General features: G+C 40.0%; 1 protein-coding gene across 4 annotated transcripts in view; it reads left to right on the top strand.

Moving 5' to 3' along the window:
• The first annotated feature begins 16,195 nt into the window (after window positions 1-16,195).
• col6a3 (collagen type VI alpha 3 chain) overlaps window positions 16,196-21,006 on the top strand; it is an 86,646-nt gene continuing 81,835 nt past the window's right edge. For all 4 annotated transcript variants that reach the window (XM_031893671.1, XM_031893670.1, XM_002932021.5 and 1 more), the window contains exon 1: window positions 16,196-16,424. The gene's annotated coding sequence lies outside the window, so the exon portion shown is untranslated. The remainder of the gene's footprint in view (window positions 16,425-21,006) is intronic.

The following is a 21,006-nucleotide window of genomic DNA, read 5'->3' as shown; positions in this document are numbered from 1 at the left end:
GCATAAAATTGATTATTTTTGCAGAACTATGTCTTTTGTATATTTGTAACCAGTGTATATGGCCACACATTTATTCTGTGTCCTGGGGATTGTCCTTTGTTTATAGAATGTATTTATGTAGACAAAATCTACTTTGGACAAACGGCACCCCATAATACTGAGCCTCTTCCAATCAATTTGAAATACAGGTGCCTAATACTAAATCCACAATAAAAATATAGTTGTGGGCAATTGTGAGAGGGTGACTTTAATGACATTTTTCAAGCAACCAAATTGTGCTGTGTCTGCTCTACAGTATAGATAACAGAATCTGCCATTACCACATCTCTAGGAAGGGCATTCCCCAACCTCACTGCCCTCACCGTGAAAAACCACCTACGCTGCTTCAAATGGAAGCTCCGTTCCTCTAATCTAAAGGGGTGGCCTCTGGTGCGTTGATTGTTTTTATGGGAAAAAAGAACATCCCCCATCTGCCTATAATCCCCTCTAATGTACTTGTACAGAGTAATCATGTCCCCTCGCAACCGCCTCTTTTCCAGAGAAAACAACCCCAACCTCAACAGTCTCACCTCATAGCTTAAATCTTCCATCCCCTTTACCAGTTTAGTTGCAGTCTCTGCACTCTCTCCAGCTCATTAATATCCTTCTTAAGGACTGGAGCCCAAAACTGCACTGCATACTCAAGGTGAGGCCTTACCAGGGACCTATAAAGGGGCAAAATTATGTTTTCATCCCTTGAGTCAATGCCCTTTTTTATACAAGACAGTATTTTATTTGCTTTTGTAGCCACTGAATGACACTGCCAGGAATTAGACAACTTGTTATCTACAGTTATTACCAAACTAAAAATGTCCAGTGAGTAACTGACTGACTAGTGTACCACTAGTAGCATAGTTTGCCATTAAGTAAGATTGCTAACATTGAATTTGTATACAGTAGGGGAATTAACCAATACATTGCTTAGTCCAGTATAACTGGGCCTAGGCAGAAGACTCATACTCATACTTATGAATTCTTGCTGTCATTCTTTCCCTCATTTTAATACATATTGTTATCTTTTAGTTAAACCTTGCAGCATGTTCTTCAAATTGTGCCTGCTGCAAATTATTGACAGATGTAAGCTACACTACAAAGCAGTCTGAAAACTTGTACCAAGGACATTCTGGATATTAGTAAGTTGGGCCAAGGGCAAATAATGATGTCCCACACTTGTGGTCAGTTTAAAAGGTGCAGTTAAAAAAAAGGCATGTGGGTCTATGATAAGTGCCTTGTACCTGGTCACAATGATGCATTGTCATAGGATTGTTTAATAGGATATAAAGTACCGGTTTGTTAAATATTCATTTAGAAAGTATAGTTCTCTCACTTTCAGTTTTTTTTAATATACTATAGGGCCGATTCACTAAAGTGCGTTAAAACGTGCACTATTTATAGCATGCAGTAAAAATTGTATCGTGTCTAATTTTTCGCGTCTTAACGCACGATTCACTAAAAGGATACTTGCGTTAATTTAGATGCAATGCTGCTTGCGTTATTTAAGTCGCGAAGACTATTTTTGTGCGGTATTTGACGGAACGCGTGCTAATCAATGCATCGCGCACAGTCACCGCATGCGGAAAACCGCATGCCATATTAGCCATACACGCCATTACGTTCGTAAAACTACTTTTATGAAAATGACCATTTCTCTGCAAACTGGAGGCTGCGTCACTCTAGGGCCAACACAGACTTGAATAAATCCCACTGCAAAGTCCATATCGTGTTGCCAAAAGCTCATGAACTGTACTTTTCTATAATAACCTCCTGCCTCAAGTAGGTGTTAATTTTTGCACAGACTAATGCGATATTTAGCGCGTCTAAGTGTTTGTGAATCATGCGTTAGTATTATTTCTGCACGCTAATTAACAATTAAAAATGTTCCTAGGGGTGACCAACAAGGGCTGTGATTGGCTATTTGGTAGCCCCATGTGCACTGGTAGTTTACAAAAGGCTCTAATTGGCAGTACACACGATCTTTATGCCTCCAAGTTAGAAATTCAAAAATAATCACTCGCTTTGTGGCCGCTGGGAGCAACATCCAAGGGGTTGGGGAGCAACATGTTGCCCCTGAGCCACTGGTTGGGGATCACTGCTCCAAAGTAAAGTTAAACACAGCACTCGCTTTTGATCGTGTCAAATGTATTTAACTGTACACAGCCACATTCATGTCAGTTCTTCATGCTCTGATTATTGATTCCTTCTAGTAATGGCCCTACAAGTCTTAAGACCATCTAAACTTATACTTGAAAGGGAAGGAACTACTAACCTTGTGGTATAATGGTAATGGTATAATCTGTTTGTACCCTACTCCTAGCAAAGAAAAGACAGAATCACTTCTGTAATGGCAAATATACACAGTGCCAAACACTTACTGCACCCTTGGCAGGACGTGCCACTTATCAACCCTCTACACGCTCTTCCCGCTTTTCAATAAATTTCTGCGCTGCCCTGTTACCAGCAAAGCACAGTGAGTGGGGTGGGAGGTTTGGGGGAGGAGCCAGTGTGAGTGGTGACGAGCTGGTCAGGGAAGTAGTGTGACAAGCATTGAACAGCTGGGCTGGTGAGGAGCTATAAAAGGGCTGGGACACAGGGTAGGCAGGTAGAAGAAGTAGGTGCCTAGTGCCCCCCACCCCCACCATTGCGCTCTAGACACAAGCTTTTTCTACCTTCCCCTAGTTCCGGCTCTAAATATACATTTTCTCACCTCTTTACCTTCCTAGTGCTGGTTTCATGTAATAAAATGAAATAAGTTTGCCCAGGAGCAGTAAACCATAGCAACCAATCAGCAGGTAGAATTTACTGGTCACCTGTTTAAAAGCAAATATCTTATTAGTTGGTATGGGTTACTGCTCCTGGGCAAACGTAGTGTCTTTTATTAGATATGGGGGTTTGACACTTGAGCCCTGTAATTTCCCTCCCGGCAGTCACAGTGTAAGGACTTCTTGGTTCTGCCTTTCTCTGTACATCACTATCATCTGGAATCCATTAATCCTTATACTTTTATATTAAGTGAAAAAGTAGAAATTGCATTGTGGCCAGGTAGTACTGTTCCCAAGCCCTGCCACAGGACTGGCAATGAGCTTGCTGTTGTCATAAGCTGCGACATTCTCCATGGCCTTTTGCTATCTTTGCATATGAGCTCGAGGAATAAAGGAAATTCTGAGATACCTACATTTTGGCAACAGAACCAACACGTCTTGATTTACCATCCCACTATTTCAAAAGTAAGGGAGTTGTTATGGATTTAAGTAAAGTTGGCCATTAGGCATGCTCTCTACATATTTAGATAGAAAAGCACTCATGTTTGCCAGAACTGAAGAACTGTGTTGACTTATGACATCTAGACACTATTGTTTGTTTTAAATATGTTTTTCATAACATATTTAAATTATACAAAGAAATGAAGACAAAAGAACAAATCAAATACTGCTTTATTGTATTTTTTAAAAAAACAACTTTTGTTGTAGAGAACAGGGTTTTGCATTTGTGACCCAAATCAGATATGAACAGAGTCCAACCCTTTGAGGTTCCTACCAACAGTTTGACAACTTGCTCTATTTTCTCTTAACCTACTGTACATAACATTTTATTGCTTTGCCCTAAGAAAACTATAATGTATAGTTTCATAGCAATATGTGCATACACTTCAAGAGAGTCTGACTCAGCATGTGATTAACTATTATTTGCATGTGGTGCACAGAACGATTGGTGGTCACTTTATTAAAACCATTTACAAACACAGGCCTAGAAATGTAGGTTTGTACTGTCAGCAATTAACTGTCCCCACAAAAAATTCTTTCTAGAACTCCCCGTATGATTAACCTTGGAAAAAATGAGCTGTTCCTGACACATGTTTCGTGTATCAGTCATCATCACCACCATGCCTTAAATATTCCAACTGCTGGGTCTGCTGCCTCTGTTGTCAAGCCCATGCTGGTGGTTCCAATTAGTATTTTTCATAAAGCTTTTAGTATGGACCACTGAAGGAGCAGGAACAGATCCAATCCAGTGAATAGTTACCTTGAAAATCTTGGACAGTTTTTATGTCATTCTTATTATCAATAAATGAAATAATTCTAGCTCCAGAATATATGGTTAAACAAGATCCCTACTTCCATAATTACTTATTCACTATTCCATCTATTGGTAATTAAGGATTAAACCTAGACAGAAGCTTTATATTTAATCCCAATCCTATTCATTACAGGTATTTGCAGTAAAAGGAGCATCTTGTACTTCCCATTGGTCTGTCTCGGCTCTGGTCCCCTATTCACAAAGCAGAACCCTGTAGCTACTGCCTCCACCTTGGCCTATGTAAATTGGAATGCACTTGCACCAAAGTGCAGACCTCATTTTGATGGTGAGTGGAGAAAGTAACAACATCTGGACTTAAAAAACTTTCTGTGTCATGCTGTATGGTTACGTTGAAGTGCAAGCGCAAGTGCATCAGGTGCATCACCTCATTGTAACTGTAATCACTCTGGAACTATTGGTAAATTTTGGGCACTGGCGTAATTGTACAGTAAGCAGACCCAGCTGTTATGGGGGGGGGGGGGGGCTGGGAGACAGGGAACCTGAGCCATGGTTTCTCCTTCCTCTATAGCTGCAAATAACCTCTTCCTTTCTCAGGGGGCGCAGGCAAGGGGAGGGGTGGGTGGGAGGAAGATGGAAAGGAGTCTCTTGTACTGGGCCCCTCTGAGGATTTTTTCATGGGGGGACCCTGCCAAAGACTAGTTGCATCACTGATTGTGGGAAAAAAACATGGAGATTTCCAATCAATATTGCATTTTGCACCCTGCACTTAAGGTCATAAATGGCCAGTTTTTGGCAGTGCTCTTTCCCAACAACAGGTTGCATCTTCAGCCATCCTGAATAATAGATCCCATACCTCTATTCTGTTTAATTTCATTAACATGTGCTTCTAAAATAACCACTGTACAGGGATACACCAGAGCCTTCAGCTCCATTCCTTGCAAATCTGACCAAATAAGGATCTCTGAATAACGAATGTGACATAATAATGCATCATCACTCCTGGCTGGCAAAGTAATTGCTAAATGAATCACATAATGCAAATCTGTTAAATTAATATTATCAGCCACATTCTGTATGGTTACCAAAAACTGCAACATTTGAATGTAGTTGGGAAATTAGGGGTATATATGGATGACTTGTGCTTTTGGGATATTCTGTTTTTAGTTTTGTAGCCTCCCTGGAAACTCTGTGACAGACCTGGGTCCTGCTCTCCCCTCCAAACTGTGGCGCTTTGTGTTGAGAGGGCGCAGGTGCCAGGAAATATTTCATGTGTTTAGGGTGGGATTGGGGAGGGACAGTGACTCACCCATATCCCAAATAAATTGTTCCACCTATACAGGGGCAGAGGAAACTTAATCATTTATTGGAGTGAACATCAGGTGGGGTAATAAGGCACTTACTCATGCCTTTTTATGAAGCCTTTGACTGTTGTGTTTAAAAGACATAAAACTCCCCATGATAAAAATAAATGGAAATAAATATACAAACAGAGGGCAGCAAAAGGAATTATATTATCACATTCTATGCCACAAGTTGTTTTAGGAGGGAAAAGTGGGTCTCCTTGGTAACCTTCCATGCTGAGCAAGTTTTCCACCACAGCGTGTCTAGTACAAATGGAAAAAACACCTTTTCCACAAAGTTCCATCTATCCAGCTATCCTACCCTACACTACGGTTCCAAACTATAATTACAAGAATTTATGAAAACACCTCAAAGAGACTAAACTTTAGTTATATTACCTCTGAAGAGAGTCCCATATCTCTTAAATCCTTATGGTATTATTATTTGTATAAATCCTCTGGTGGAAGCAGTGCAGAAAAATAAAATAAACTTCCTCTGATTCAGCCATCCCTAGGGGAAAACTCGTATTGATGTAAGACAGAGTATAAGCTCACAGGGTCTAGGTATTACTAGACAATATACAACTGTCTTCATTGGAGACTCCAAAACTCAGCATCCACACAGTGAACCTGCTCTCAGTACAGACTTCTTCCCATAACTGCCCCCTTTGGCTTCAGGATTTCCTTTTGGTAATTGGTTGACACTTGGGTGCTGCCAGAACTTACCATGTTGGCTTCATTGCATAGCCAGGCAGGCTTGGAGTCTAATAACAGAATGGATAAAGAAGAGAGAACAAATATAAGCAGACAGTCCACTTCAGACCAGATCAGGAATGGCAGGCTGTACAGAAAGCCAAATGCTAAGACAAAGAGGAAAGGGTCAGGGCAGGCAGCAAATAGACAAGGTCAAAACTGAATCAATACACAGAAATACACTCAGTAGCTTGGACGGGGTGCAGGTCAGGGGTTCCCATTGGTAAGGTCTAGAGTTCGGACACAAACAATGATGAACTACAGCTAGTGGTACAGGTAAAGTCCATATAGGCAAAATGCGACCTTGAAGAGCACAGGAAGGGATTTCAGCACCACAGACAGTGATCCATGCAGCCTACAGAGGTATTACAGCGTATTACAGAGGTATTCACTCGCATCAAAAAATGTTGCATGTGTCAAAAACTGTTGTGTGTGCCAAAAAAAGTTGCGGTCACGTTTTGCAATTTTTTTGCCATTTTTCACATCTTTTAGACGTTTTCCGGTGAAGCAAAATGGGACAGATTCGCTCATTACAAGTGCTCAGGAAACCATACCTGTAGAACCCTCAGATATGTGCATAGCTGTAGCAATAAGAGAACACTACAGGACACATCTGCAGACTGAAACCTAAGCTCCATGGGAAAATAATTAGCACTTCATATGATCCTCAGGACATTCTCTGGTGCACCTATTGCTGCAATCATAGGGTAACTTCTAGAAATCTGGGTGAAAATGTCTTGTTTTGCACTGAGTACATATTGGAAGGGCAGCATTGCACTGGATTAGTATTTTAGATTAGTTTCACATTAGAGAGCATCTATTCCATAGATTAGTTATGCACTTTTATAAGCAGATGCTGGAGGGAAACATATGCCGTTGACATAAAGTAAATATAAATACTGTTCTCCATATCCCTAACAGGGCCCAGGGGACTAGAGGATTTTGTACACTGAATGTTTTGGGTTTCATCATTTCCTGCATGTAAGGTCCTCAAATCCCAGATTAATACTAAATGACCTTAGCTGGGAAGAAGCAAAAAGAGAGGAATGAGCGACTGTAACTCTTTTACCACTAGGGAAGTTCTAGCTATGTTGTATTCACCCATAGTTAAACCGGGGAGTTACTTTGGAAATCTAATGCAGAATACTCTGGTTCTAAAAAGGTTAAATGTAGGCTGTAGGAAGAAGGACGCCAAATGGTGTAACATCAGTTTTATTTTATCCTATGGTTCACACATGTGTTATTTGTCAGGTGAAGAAGAACCACACATGCTAAACCTTTTAACTATTGTAATAACTGTTACTAAAAAAGAACAATACACTCTTTGGTCCTCAGGTACGGCGTAGGAAATCACACTGCATGAAACATACTCCAGTGGAATCTGGACTTGCACTTACAGAAAGGGGAGTTTGCATACACAATGAATGCGACTATGTGGTTTGTGGAGAAGATGCTTCTATGGAGAAAGAAATTCTATCCAAACAGGATGTGAAAAGGGCAGAGTTACAGTCGGAGCACGAGAATTCCGTTGTGTACAGAGGATTAGGAGATAAGAGATAGGCAGACACAAAGGGCATTCTATTAGCTGGTACTGACCAGGTTCTAAGGTCCAAAATACCGATACAGTAGAACACTACAGCAATCCCATGACAAATGAAAAGGAATCAATTACATTTTTGTCATCAGCTTTTCCCAAGAGCTTTCATATTGTTCTGAGGGAGTTAAAGAACATGGGATTCCCAGAAAGCAATTGGCTCAAATATGCTATGGAGGTCAGCATTGTATATATTCTTTGTGCATCCAGTGGTGTCTTTATTCAACTTTGGAGCTTAACCCTTTACAGTGAAAAATATTGTTATAGTTAAATGTTTCACAGAAATGTAGCATTTGTAGGTTTTGGGTTTTTACAGTATATGAACAGAGACTACGGTAGAGCAGATGTTCCCAGCCCTGATGCTGATACTGGAGTTAAGCCAATGATGGGTGTCTTTGTCTGCCTGTATATTTGTCTCCTTGCTGCACAAATCCCTCTCTTGGGGTAAATATTCCCCTGCACCCCCTTCTCTATTGTGTCAGGCTGATGTTTTGCAGCTGGCTGTTGGCACCAAGCCAGGCATTGCTCTTAGTTCTTTTGGATGGAAAGAGAGGCCATTGGAAGGGACAGGATAGACTATGGGGGTGGACAGCAAGCAGTAAATAAGAATCTTGTGTCTTTAGAAGAATAATGATGTGAATTAGAAGTTGGACTGCCTGACTCATCCTCTCATAAAGTGTCTCTGCGCTGTAAAAAGCCCTCCTAAATACCGGGGTTTTGACTATAACTTGTCAGGCTTAGCTTGACTCTGAACAACTATATATATATATATCTATATTTATATAAGCCCCCCTAAGTACCGGGCTAGCGACTTTATCCTGTCAGTCTTTCTTTAATAACACATATTCGATCAACCTGTGATAACATATCAATGAGTCTGATATCTTATGAACACAGAAGTTTAATTACTACAATCAGTTAGTACAATCAAACAATATTATCATAGTTACAGTTGAATCCTATCGTAAGAGAAGCATCCAGCATACAAGGCTTCTAATAAATATATTCTAACTATACTATCCTACTGTCTTTGTGTGCATGTATAAGGTGTGATGTCTTTGCAGCACAGGTGTTTCTTCCTGATACAGGACCTGTTCCTTTCTTTCTTCTTCTGCTGCTACACCAAGTGGAAGGGCTTCAAGTTACCGTATATACTCGAGTATAAGCCGATCCGAATATAAGCCGAGGTACCTAATTTTACCTAAGAAAACTGGAAAAACGTATTGACTCGAGTATAAGCCTAGGGTGGGAAAGGTTTGTCCTTTTTCATTATGTCATTTACAAATAAATGTCTTACTACACTGCACTGCTGGGAGAGAACATAAATATATATTGATCAAACTTGAAATTGTTGTGCTGTGGTAAATTGCAGTTTCCAGGAATCCCTTAATATGGCTGAGGTTGTTAATTGAATATCCAAATGACTGTTGTGCCATGGGATGAAGTGTGCATCATTTATGCTTACAAAGGATGTTATGGGCACAGCCACTGATGTATGATGTTATGTTAATATCCATATATTCATAGTAATCTCCATTCTAATTTTGAATTTTTAGAAACTGCAGGACACACTCTACATGAGAATATAGCATTGCTTCTTTAGTTAAATATCCCTGCGGAAGGCATATGTAGGGCAGAGGAAAGTTTAAAAATTAAACAGAAGAACTATTATTCTGTACCTGATACTAAAACCAATGCCACTAAAACCAATAAACACCACCATAATCCCTAGCAAGTATGTGGGATGGTATTAGGATTAGTAGAGCTGGCCACAATAGGGGGTGATAGAAAGAAATTACTTTTGCAGACAGAGGCAGCTTCCATACCGTACCCCTCCTCATGCGACTCCCAGTACCGCTCCCAGCTGCGTCATGATTTGTGGAGACACTTCACTGTCATTTCTGCCAATCTTTGATCCAAAACATGTTCCTTGCTCTCGATTTGCTTATCACGTAAATACTCAGCAAAGAGAGGACACGACAGAATATGGAAAGAATCATACGTGAATAGTTTTCATTCGAATCATCCGTGAACTGAAGCGCTCTCTGACTGTGCGCGAATCATCCCAGTACCGCTCTGACATTGCTGACATGCTGACATTCGCGCACCCTCCTCCCCCGCGAATGTCAGCATGTCAGCAATGTCAGAGCGGTACTGGGATGATTCGCGCACAGTTAGAGAGCGCCGAATGTGCGCCTTCAGTTCACGTTGTCAGCATGTCAGCAATGTCAGAGCGGTACTGGGATGATTCGCGCACAGTTAGAGAGCGCCGAATGTGCGCCTTCAGTTCACGTATGTTTCAGTTCAGTGGCGTTCAGTTCACGGATGATTCGAATGAAAACTATTCACGGGTGATTCTTTCCATATTATTTCTTGTGTCCTCTCTTTGCTGAGCGGTTAGTTGCATTCGTGCGCCCCCTCCCCCTGTGAATTGACCCGGCCCCCCCCGCTGCGTCCTCCGTTACACCTGCCAGCTCAGAGAGAAGACGCAGCGGGGAGCGGTACTGTGAGCAGTATGGGGAGCGGTATGTCAGCAGCGTATAACTCGAGTATAAGCCGAGGCTGAGTTTTTCAGCACATTTTTTGTGCTGAAAAACTCGGCTTATACTCGAGTATATACGGTATATCCATTAGCCCTTCATGACGACCAGGCCCTAGCCCCTCAACGTTTGCTTGTAAACATCCTGTTACTAGGATGAAACACTGTCCAGTAGACCAAGGGATATTTCCCGTGCCGTAGGTGTCCATTTATTTCCGATCACCTGCTATACTGAATGCCACACATAGCTGTCACTGTCCCATGGGATTTCCAAGCTTACCATATTCTCATTAAACCAGTTTTTTTTTACTGGGAGATGGTCAGTATTGTTTACACGGATTCAGTTGGGGAAGGTGACTCTCTTCTTTGTCTGTTTTAGTGACACCCACTGTCTTTCTTTGTTTAGCACAGCAATATTTCCAAAGGCTTCAACTGATGTTTAAGCCTTTATTGTTTGGTACAGTTGGAAACCGATTTTCCAAAGCTTTCTTGGACACCTATAAGAGTCTTTGTGACCAATATTCATTGTCCATTATAATATTAAAAAATATTTTAAAAAATAATATTAAAAAACACATAGTTTCCTACTGTAGCTTTTTCTTAATAACATGCGGGCTCTCATACACTGCTCTGCAACACTGTCCCTATAAAAGGAGCAGCTATGAAAGTGGAACCACAGAACAGGAAAGACATAAAATAATGGTTAAACCTTGCAATGCTTGCCCTTTCCAACTGGTTTTCATCAAACCCACTTTTACAAATTGCTGCTCGTAGTATTGTTAAAACAATGTTACATTAGCTGGTTAAATACTTCACAATCTACAGTTACATGGAGACAGTTTTAATGGATAGGCATTTTTTTCTACTAATACCAGTAACTTGGGTGTCATAATGAAACTATCACACAATGTTTAGCTCCCAGGCTCTATCTTCCACCTCCTGATTTCTATAATATTAGTGTTTCCTTCTTATCAGGGCTTCTTCTGTTGATATAGCAAAACTCATCCTAATCTTGACAGCTGTAACCTGCTGTAATCTGGTATTTCTTTTGCTCGTCATGTTTCCATACATTTTTATGCCAGATCTAGCATTTCATGTCCACTCATCATAAGTACAGTATATTGTGCTTGTCCTACCATATGGTCCACTCTTTTAGCTACTTTTAAAAGTATTCATTTATTTTTAATAAATTGGATTAATAAATGACCCAAAGACCCCATACTGCCCTACCACAACCCCTCCCCCCCCCAAAATTCTTAGGTGAGAGGGAGGATCTGCATAAAACAAAAAAATCAAAATGCACCTAAAGGCCAGTGCCATTTCCAGGACAATGCAGAAAATAATGCCTCTTGCACAATTGATTTTATGTATTGCATAGTAAATAGAGATAACTCTGACGAAAACGTGTATATCTGCATCTGATGCACAAAGTTACATCTCCATGACAGGCACTAGCAATGCTTTATTGCTGCTGTCACACCCGTCATCATTAAAAGTGGAGTTGTATTTCCCTCTACCAGTTGGTACCTGTATATATTTGCACTGGAATGTACCACAGCACAAAAGAAGGACAAAGGCCAGTTTAAATTTTACATTTTGCAGATTATAATCTGTGCATTATTTATATTGCTGTACAATCCTGAAACACAGACAACTCCTCTGAAGCCCTACATTTTCCTGTTCCCTGGAAAAATTCCCTGTTTATTAAAGAAAACAAATATCCTATATTGTGTTAGTTATGTACAGTGCCGTGAAATATATTTGGTATTTTAAAAAGGCCCTTATCACCATTTATAAATAGTAACTTGGGGCTTGTAATTAACTTCACTTTTGGGATGATAGCTCGTTTGATTTATAAGTAATGCTTAATTGTTTCTGGCACTATAAAACAAAGCAATTAGTTTTCTTGGGAATGCTGAATATTTTAATGCCTGAGGGCTGGAGAATGGGGTTGGGAATTCCAGAAATAGGATGCAGCGCAGGGAGAAATCTGCCATGTAATTTTAAACAGGAAGATGCTTTTTTTCTTTTCTGTATGGGGGTGGGCTCTTGGTGATCAGCAATGAGTTTAGTGAAAATCCTCCTCCCAAAGGTGAAGTGACTCCATCAGCTTATGTGGCCATTACAAATGACACATGCCTTAGGGCTATAAACGCGACAGGACTAGCCTATTCTGCTGGGCATTAGAGTATCTGTCATTTAAAAGAATAGTTTACCTCTTTGGCATTGTTAAAGAGACACCAAATAATTCTTTAGATTTTTTTTACAATGATCTAAACATTGCAGGTTAGACGCATAAAAGTGGATTTTGGAGTTATCTCTGTCAATGTCAATGCAAAATGGTCTTGAGTTATTCTACCCTACACACACGTAACAATGGGATGTTGTGCAATTTAACCAGTTGCTTAGATGAAGCACAGAATGATCTAAACTGAGCAGCCCAGAGATCCCACACATGCTAAGATGGTTAAATCGATTGGCCAAAACTGCATTTGTTACCACTTTTATACTAACACAACCTTCCATATGTGGATTGTGCACTAATTGGGTCAGAGTATTCGGGGATCAGTGCATTGCTTTTTACCCCAACTTTTGAATTCATTCCCAGAATGAAAATCTTCATAGTCATAATGGAAACCAATTGCAAAGGAATTGCTAGGAATAAAGCATTCTATAACATTTAGGGGCACATTCATCAAAATACGAGTTTGAATCCCAAAATGAGAAAAATTCGGATTAGATATGATAATTTCTGATGATTGCACATATCATGAAAATGCTTTCGAAAAAAATCTGAATAGTCACAATAATATCATATTGGCGATCCGAAAGTCACGAAATTTTCATATCAAACGATTGTAAACCAAGGGAAAACCTTTCCGACTTTGATCCTTCTGTGCATGATTTTGGAAGCCTCCCGTAGGACTCAATGGCACTCTGCAGCTCCAACCTGGCCCAAGGAAAGTCACAATAACGAAGCTTGAATGAATTCAAAACTTTCATACTTTTGTTGCACAAATTTTGTTGCAAAGTACGAAAAAGTCGCAGAAAATACACACAGTACAAACTAATACAACTTTTTGTATTTGGATCCAATCGTACTTTGATAAATGTGCCCCTTAGAGTAATTTATAAACACTGGGCAAATTTTCACCTGGGCAGCATCCCACGGAAACCAATTAATATGATTGCTTTCAATGTTCAACTTGCAGCTGGTTGACTGATTGGTTGCTATAGATTACTTCCCAGGTGCAAATCTGCCCAGTGTATATAAATGAGGCTAAGAACAAAGTAAACTTCAAACTGAACACCCATTTAAAGCATTTATGCACAAATATCAAATCAGTAAGCTCTGTGGGCTGAAGAATGGCGCAGTGAGTGTAGGCTGAGATAGTGGGAGGAATTCACAAGACAGTTACAGCAACAGCAAGTAAGAAGCTTATAACTCTGTTTCCTAGTATATGCACACAAACACCCTATCCAGTAACAATCATCCTGATAATCATTGATTTATGTAGCACCAGCAAATTACACAGCCCTGTAAACAAGGGTTTACAGAGTAAAGGTCCCCATACACGGTAAGATCCGCTCGCTTGGCGATATCGCCAAGCGAGCGGATCTTCCCCCGATATCCCCACCTACGGGTGCCAAACGATCGGATTATGTAGGTGGCAATGGGGCAGTCGGTTCGGGGACCGCATCAACGAGCAGCTACAATCTGCCCGTATATGGGGACCTTAAGAATAGGATCAGAGGGCCCTACTTGCAAGAGCTTACAATCAAAGAACTGTATAACTGGGAGCCAGAACTAAGGTGTTCCTACAATCTCTTCACCCATCTATATTATTGGTTATGGCAGCACACAGAAATAGAATATTAAGCTGTTTATCATTATGGAATGGTATGGGTCAGGTGTGGGACTCTTTCTCCAGGTAGATTCTGTGGCATAAAAAATTATCTTTCCTCCCTATAACTCATTTATGTTAGAATGTAATATGACCTGAATACAAATGTCTTTCTACAAAAAAATGCATGATGTTACCTTTACAGACACACTCCGAATATATCAATCCACAGAGCTTACCTACTGCATGTTACCCCACCACAAGCTTGCCGGGGGATACACCACCTCTTGTGCAGGAAAAGCAGAAGCACAGAAGCATAGAAAAGTATTGTACCTGCAGGGTGGGGCACGTGTCTGTGGAAAATAGCTAATGGGAAATATTACACCACATGCTTATGATTTCATGTTATGTGAAGAATTACTGACTTTGGAGTTGTCACTGCTAAAAATGGTTTGTGAGTTGCATTTTACACAACGTGGCCCTTTAAGAACCATTCCTGCTTCAGCATTACTTTTCATGTAGGCTAAACTTTAAGCCAAACGGAGCATTAGTTATAATGTAGCTGCCAAGTTTTTTTTTTTTTACAAAATGTTTTCCGGGAGACTTTCCCTTAACTCGTTTTAGGAGAGCAAGGGGGGGAGCAAGATAAAGGCAGGTCACTCACAGAACTAATCAGCACTGGGGAACTTACAGAAAACAATGGCAGCTATCATTCTCATACACAGGCAGGAAAACCAGTACAGGTATGGGATCCATTATCCGAAAGCCCATTATCCGGAAAGCTCCGAATTACAGGAAGGCGATGACCCATAGACTCCATTTTAAACAAATAACTGCAATTTTTTAAAAAAGTATTTCCTTTTCCTAGAAAGAAACATCTTGTACTTGATCCCATTAATAATAATAATAATCCTTATTGGAACAAAACCATTCTATTGGGTTTATTTAATGTTTAAATTATTTTTTTAACAGACTTATGGCTGTGGAACACGGGGAGATTTACATTCTCGCTGGTGGGATGTCATATTGGGGAGATTAGTTGCCCGCAACAAGGGAGATTTGTCGTGGGCGACTAATCTCCCCATGTGCCACAGCCCTTACGGTATGGAGATCCAAATAACAGACCCCTTATCTGGAAAACTCCAGGTTCCAAGCATTCTGGAAAACTGGCTCCATACCTTTAATAATCAGAAGCAAGCATATAATCTGCAAATAAGAAAAAATCTATGATCTGAATTGGCTTATCTTGGTTGTTATAGCTCTGTAGCTATTCTGGCACTGCCAGCAGCTCTGACAGTAATAGTCTCCTGTGCTGAGGTCCAGTCCCAGGCAAAGGATGGTAGAAAGCTCAGAGCATCTCAATGCTGGTACTGGTCTAGGATTATTATCTGAAATGCATGGAACCTGAGGTTTTTTGGATAAGAGGTACAGGTATGGAATCTGTTATTCAGAATGCTTGGGAACAGGGGTTACACATGAATTTAAACCAATATGATTTTTTTTACCTCCAGTAAAGATTAATTACAATTTAGTTGGATTTAAATACAAGATACTTTTTTATTATAACAGAAAAAAGGAAATCATTTTTAAAAATTTTAATTAAGACCATGGGAGATGGCTTGCTAATAATTCAGAACTTTCTGAATAACTGATTTCCAGATAACGGTTGCCATACCTGCATATTAAGAACAAGTCTTTTAAAAACATGCCACCAACATGGATTTATGAGAGCCAGTGAAAGGAACTGTCTTTATTTTACAGGAAAAATCAAATCATTAAAAATAATTGTTTGCTTAGATGTAACTTCAAGGTAATTATCATTTCGGTATTAAGTTGCTTTCTGGATAATGTGTTTCTAGATAATTGATCCCATACCTGTACCTGTACTTCTGCAAGTTCAGCAAGAAGCAGTGATGTAAAAGTTCCAGAATAGCTTGAGGGTTAAAAAAGAAAAGCAGTGACATCAGCCTGTGATGGGAGCCAGATGGGAGCAAGGTTGGGAGGGGAGAAGAAAAGGGCAGGTTTGGAGTGGGAGAGGGAGGGCATTTCGATGTCTGCTTCTCATTTTGGGTTGGGATTCTGGGGAGCTGGATTTCCCTCTTTCAGTCCTGATCTGCTACCTTCTATTCCACCATCCCAGCAGCTGAGACCCCCTCATCAGAACCTATAGGAAGCAAGAACACCCCTTCCGCAGAGCACCCAAAGTGTCCTGGGAGAAGACCATGACTGGCATGCATGTGTGAAGCTGATAAGTGACCTACTATCAATTCAGCTCAGGGGTATGAATGAGGGAAAAGAAGGGGGAATATATTAATAATAAATGGAAAGTAAACTTTTTACATGAGACCTAACTTCAGATATTTCCTTGCATTATAAATATAATTATGTCTCATATTGATTCACACACCATCATTAACTAAACCAGGTAAATGTTTTTGCATGGCCAACATCTGATCATGAACTTAGTGGAACAGAAATTGTGCTCATTAAAATAAGGCAGTTAAACAAAGGAGCGGTTGGACAGTGAATACATAATGCAAGGGGCCATGCAATAATGCAAAAAAAGACAAAACTGAGATGCAAGCTTAGCACTGCTTCATATGCACTAGCACCCATCACAATACACATATACATGGTAGAAAAGGTGGGGTAGTCTTAAATAGGGGATGTACAGAATGTTTTGCTATTAAGTAAAATGGTGCAAGGTTGTGCTATACTCTAATTGCAATTGAATATTAACACATTACAACAATATGAGGTTTTCTGAAGTGGAATGTAGTAATACTGTATTGTAGTATACAATATGATACAATATGATACTGTAGTAGTTGTCTATCCAGTGAGATACAGTTTTTGTGTGGGACAGATAGAATGCAGTTCTTGCAAAGTTTTCAGTTGCTATGTACTACTCACCAGTGCAGATATACACAGGCATGCAGTATCTATCAGGCATTTGAGTATTTATGTGATGTAAAAGCAATAGCATATAGGTATGGGATCTCTTATTTGGAATGCTTAGGACTGAACTTTTTCCACATGAAGGGTCTTTCTGTAATTTGGGGCACCATGTGCTAAGGCCACTAAAACATGGTGATATGTATTAAACAGATCAAAAAAATTAGTCAAAAACTAAGAATTCTTTGCTTAAATGGAAATCTACTATTTCTGAGCTTTCTGTTTAATCAGTATCCAGATAATAGATCCCATACCTGTACCACGATAGGCAGATATTTGCTGTAAAGTAATGCATTCATATGGAAAGTTATAGAATTAGAAGCAGAATTTTCCATACTGGTAACTATGATATTCAGAGCAATTTATTTATATGTTGCAATCCAGTCTTTTGATAAAGAGTTTAGCATGATGCAGACTGGCTTAACCTGCACTATATTATGCTAGAAATAAAATGTAATGTCAGCATGCAGTGCTATATGATGCGATGGGTGGGGTTAATTTACTAACATAGGTGCTAAACTGTACCAGCAGCAGCCAATCAGACCTTTGCCTTCATTTTCCAACTTCAGTAGACTGATGAAAACTAATTGCTGATTGGTTGCTGTTGGCATCTGTCCTGCTGCAGTTTAGCACCTATGCTTATAGATTAGCCCCATTTGTGGTAAACAGTAAGGTGCAGTGTAACAAACTGACACAGTCTTATACAGAGAAATGGAAAGTAATGTATTGACTATAGTGTTATGAAATTAAATGTATGTGATATTGGGAATTTGAGCACTTTTTAATTTATACAGAGTAATATGCTGTTGTAAGGTTATGGTATATTGCTATGAATTATACTACACAAAAGGTAATGACATTAGATATAAACCCAGGCATAGGGTGGTGCACAGGGGAACATCTACTATAATAACTTGGCAAAAGAACTTCTGCCCCTGAGAAGTGTCTTAATTCTGCTCTTTTTCTGTAAGAGAGGGCAGTGGTACTCTCTATATGAGTAACCTGGGCACAGGAATGGTAAAACTTGGGAGATCGGGGGGGGGGCGGAAAAAGTCTAGAAGGACTACTTATAGGGGCGTATTTATTATGCTGTGTAAAACTAATTCGCCGAAAAAACGGAGTAAAAAGCTATGTAAAATAAATGGAAAAGATCGCCGGATATTACGCTGTTTCGGTGGAAGAAAAAATGCGCAGATTTTACGCCGTTTTTACGCCATTTTTACATGGCGAAGCCTGGCGATGTGTGGCGAATTTTCTCGTCGTTTTTTACACAGCATAATAAATATGCCCCATAGTGTATTGCTATTATATTAAATGTGCTCATTTATTGTGCTAGCCCAAATGTTAGGAAGTATAATAACAATGCATGGAATTTCACGTTTCTATATTATAAGCTATAGCATGTGTTATTAGATGTTTTCTCACTTGCTGAAGACATCCTAGCAGCCTTCTAAATCTGTTGGGACCATTTCCCCTCTCCTTTTAAGGGTACTGACTGTCAGTTCTTCCAAAGAGATTACCACTGTCCTCTTAGGGCACTGAAATCATGAAACATGTAGGAGTTAGCTGACTTGGAGTTTGTGCTGCTATTAAATTATTCAGCAGCCAAAGACCACCTAGAGGTGTGTTTGTATATGTGTATGATTTAGCTGGAAAGCACTTAACAGTTTACATAGTTGACATAGGCAGTGTTTTATAAGAGCAAATATTTAAATCCAGTAAAAGTCAACCATCCCAAAGTCAAATTTGGAAGGTATTTGGCCATGCCTGTGTCACACCCCAGCCGCTCCCATTTGTGCAATAGAAACTGTCCTGTTATGCCCAGGCCACACCCCTTGCTTCAAACTAGGGGGTATTTATACATGAAACTATACATAGGCTATATATAATTGTCTGCTGATTTTTTATTTTTAATGGATTGTTGTACAGTAACTATAATGCTGATTACTTTAAAATATTGTAAAGCTGAGCATACATATTTATTTACACAGTGCAGCCACAACGACTGTAGTAAAAGCAGGGAACACTTCTGTCTGGAAACCTAGGTCTGATGTAAGCCAATTACATGAAGATTGGGACAGTTCTTTTGCATGTGTGTCAGCTGTCCCCAAAAAGTGCCCTAGAGCAGAGGAAACGACCCAGTGAGCCATATATAGCAGTTCTGTAATGTGCAACTTTTAACACATAGTTGGCTGATTATTTTTCATTTTACTGTTTAAGGGCTGGATTTTTTTAAAATTATGAAGTCATGCAAAGTAGTTGGTGGGGACTTTGATCAGATTAGTTTAGTAATTAATTATTCCTTGGAGGGCCACATCTGGCCCTTGGGTCTCCAGTTGGACCGCTCTGGCTTACGGAAAACACTCACAGCATCTTCAACAATCCTATAAATGGCTTCTTAAGTGGTGAGCTGGCTATCCCTGCCATGGAATTTACAGTCCTGCTTTTACTAGCTCCCATAAGCCAAACAAGTGCATGAAAGTGCAAACCCCTCTGGGCACAGTTTGTGAATTCCTCGTTTTACAAAGTTGAATGCACACCATTGCTTAATTCTCTTTTTTCCTGGCCCAAAGCAGAGACCCTCAGATGCCAATTTAGCTTTACCTTGACAAACGCAAATGAAGCAAGCTCACTGACACTGTCACTGCTGTCTTCTATATGGAGCTTTTCTGCTTTCATTTGTTATGATGTGGCCTTAAATATAACGCCAATATTAAGAAATAAATCAACTATGTAATTAGTGGCCATGCACAGGCTGATCAGGTACAATTTCAGACTGATCGGCACATGGACCAAATGGGAAGAGGTCGTACAAGGGCTCCGGCGGTATTGCCGCCTTATGGTTGTATATGGTACTATTTGGTTCTAATCACTAATACTGAGTAACAGTGGACAGCTTAACTTTACCTTAAATTCATGCATAGTAGTAATGGAGATATAAATTCTGTAATAGAGTTAAAGGATGCAGATGAGGAAGAAAAAGGAGAAAAGGGTACTTGAGAATGAAGCCATTAGAAGTGAGTGCACCCAGGGGAGAAAGAATTGTGCAGGCAAGCAGGGGATAGGGTGCATCTTGGGAAGAAAGTGGGGTACAGTCTGGGAAGGTACAAATGATGTCGTCATTAATGTAGTGAGATAATGGTAGTAAAATCACCAGTGACTGGTGCAGAACCAAGTGGAGAACTGTACTTAGAAGTGAACTGCATTCTGTTCTCCTACTATTGCCACACCCTTTCCCTTGTTGAAATTAATAGTGGCCAATGTGATTTGTGTAACCTAGAAGACCAATAAATACTTGTACTGTATATCTACATGACAGCCAAGTTTATTTAGCATTTGGGTATGCTGAGGATTTTGGGGCTGTGTGAGTGTTCCAGCTTGGTATGCAGGCAAGTAGGGTTGGTGGGACATAAGGTTGGTTAGTACCTTACTATTAGTACTTCTTGGTAGGATTTACTGATACTTGAACTGCTGCATTGAAATAGCTTTCCAGATGTTGGATGGATCCAGCACGAGCAGCCAGATCTGCCAGGCATATGTTTCATCACAGTAGTGGTATCATAAGGAGTTGCTCATTGGGATCAAATCTGTTTCACAGGAGCTGTACTTGGCTCTGACATGCTGCAGTACTCGGGCCAGTACATCGCTGCTGCTGCTGGGTCATTCTGTCTGACATTTTACTTGAAAGGCAGTCTGATTTTGCATTAAAGGGATACTATCATCCCATAACAACCCCTATCTAGACCTATTTAATAGTCATACTGAGAAGCTGCATGTTTTAAGAAGAAGTTTTTCTGGATGGGTATTCCTTTCGGCCTAAGCAGATATATTAGAGCTATGGCTCTCCAGTATAATTAACAGATGATGTAATTAGCAGTTAATTTAGTGTCACAGTGTTCCTCTGCA

Source organism: Xenopus tropicalis, chromosome 9 (genome assembly GCF_000004195.4).
Source record: "Xenopus tropicalis strain Nigerian chromosome 9, UCB_Xtro_10.0, whole genome shotgun sequence".
NCBI lineage: Eukaryota > Metazoa > Chordata > Amphibia > Anura > Pipidae > Xenopus > Xenopus tropicalis.
Note: the sequence above shows the minus strand (reverse complement) of the source record. Positions and strands in the feature narration are given on the sequence as shown.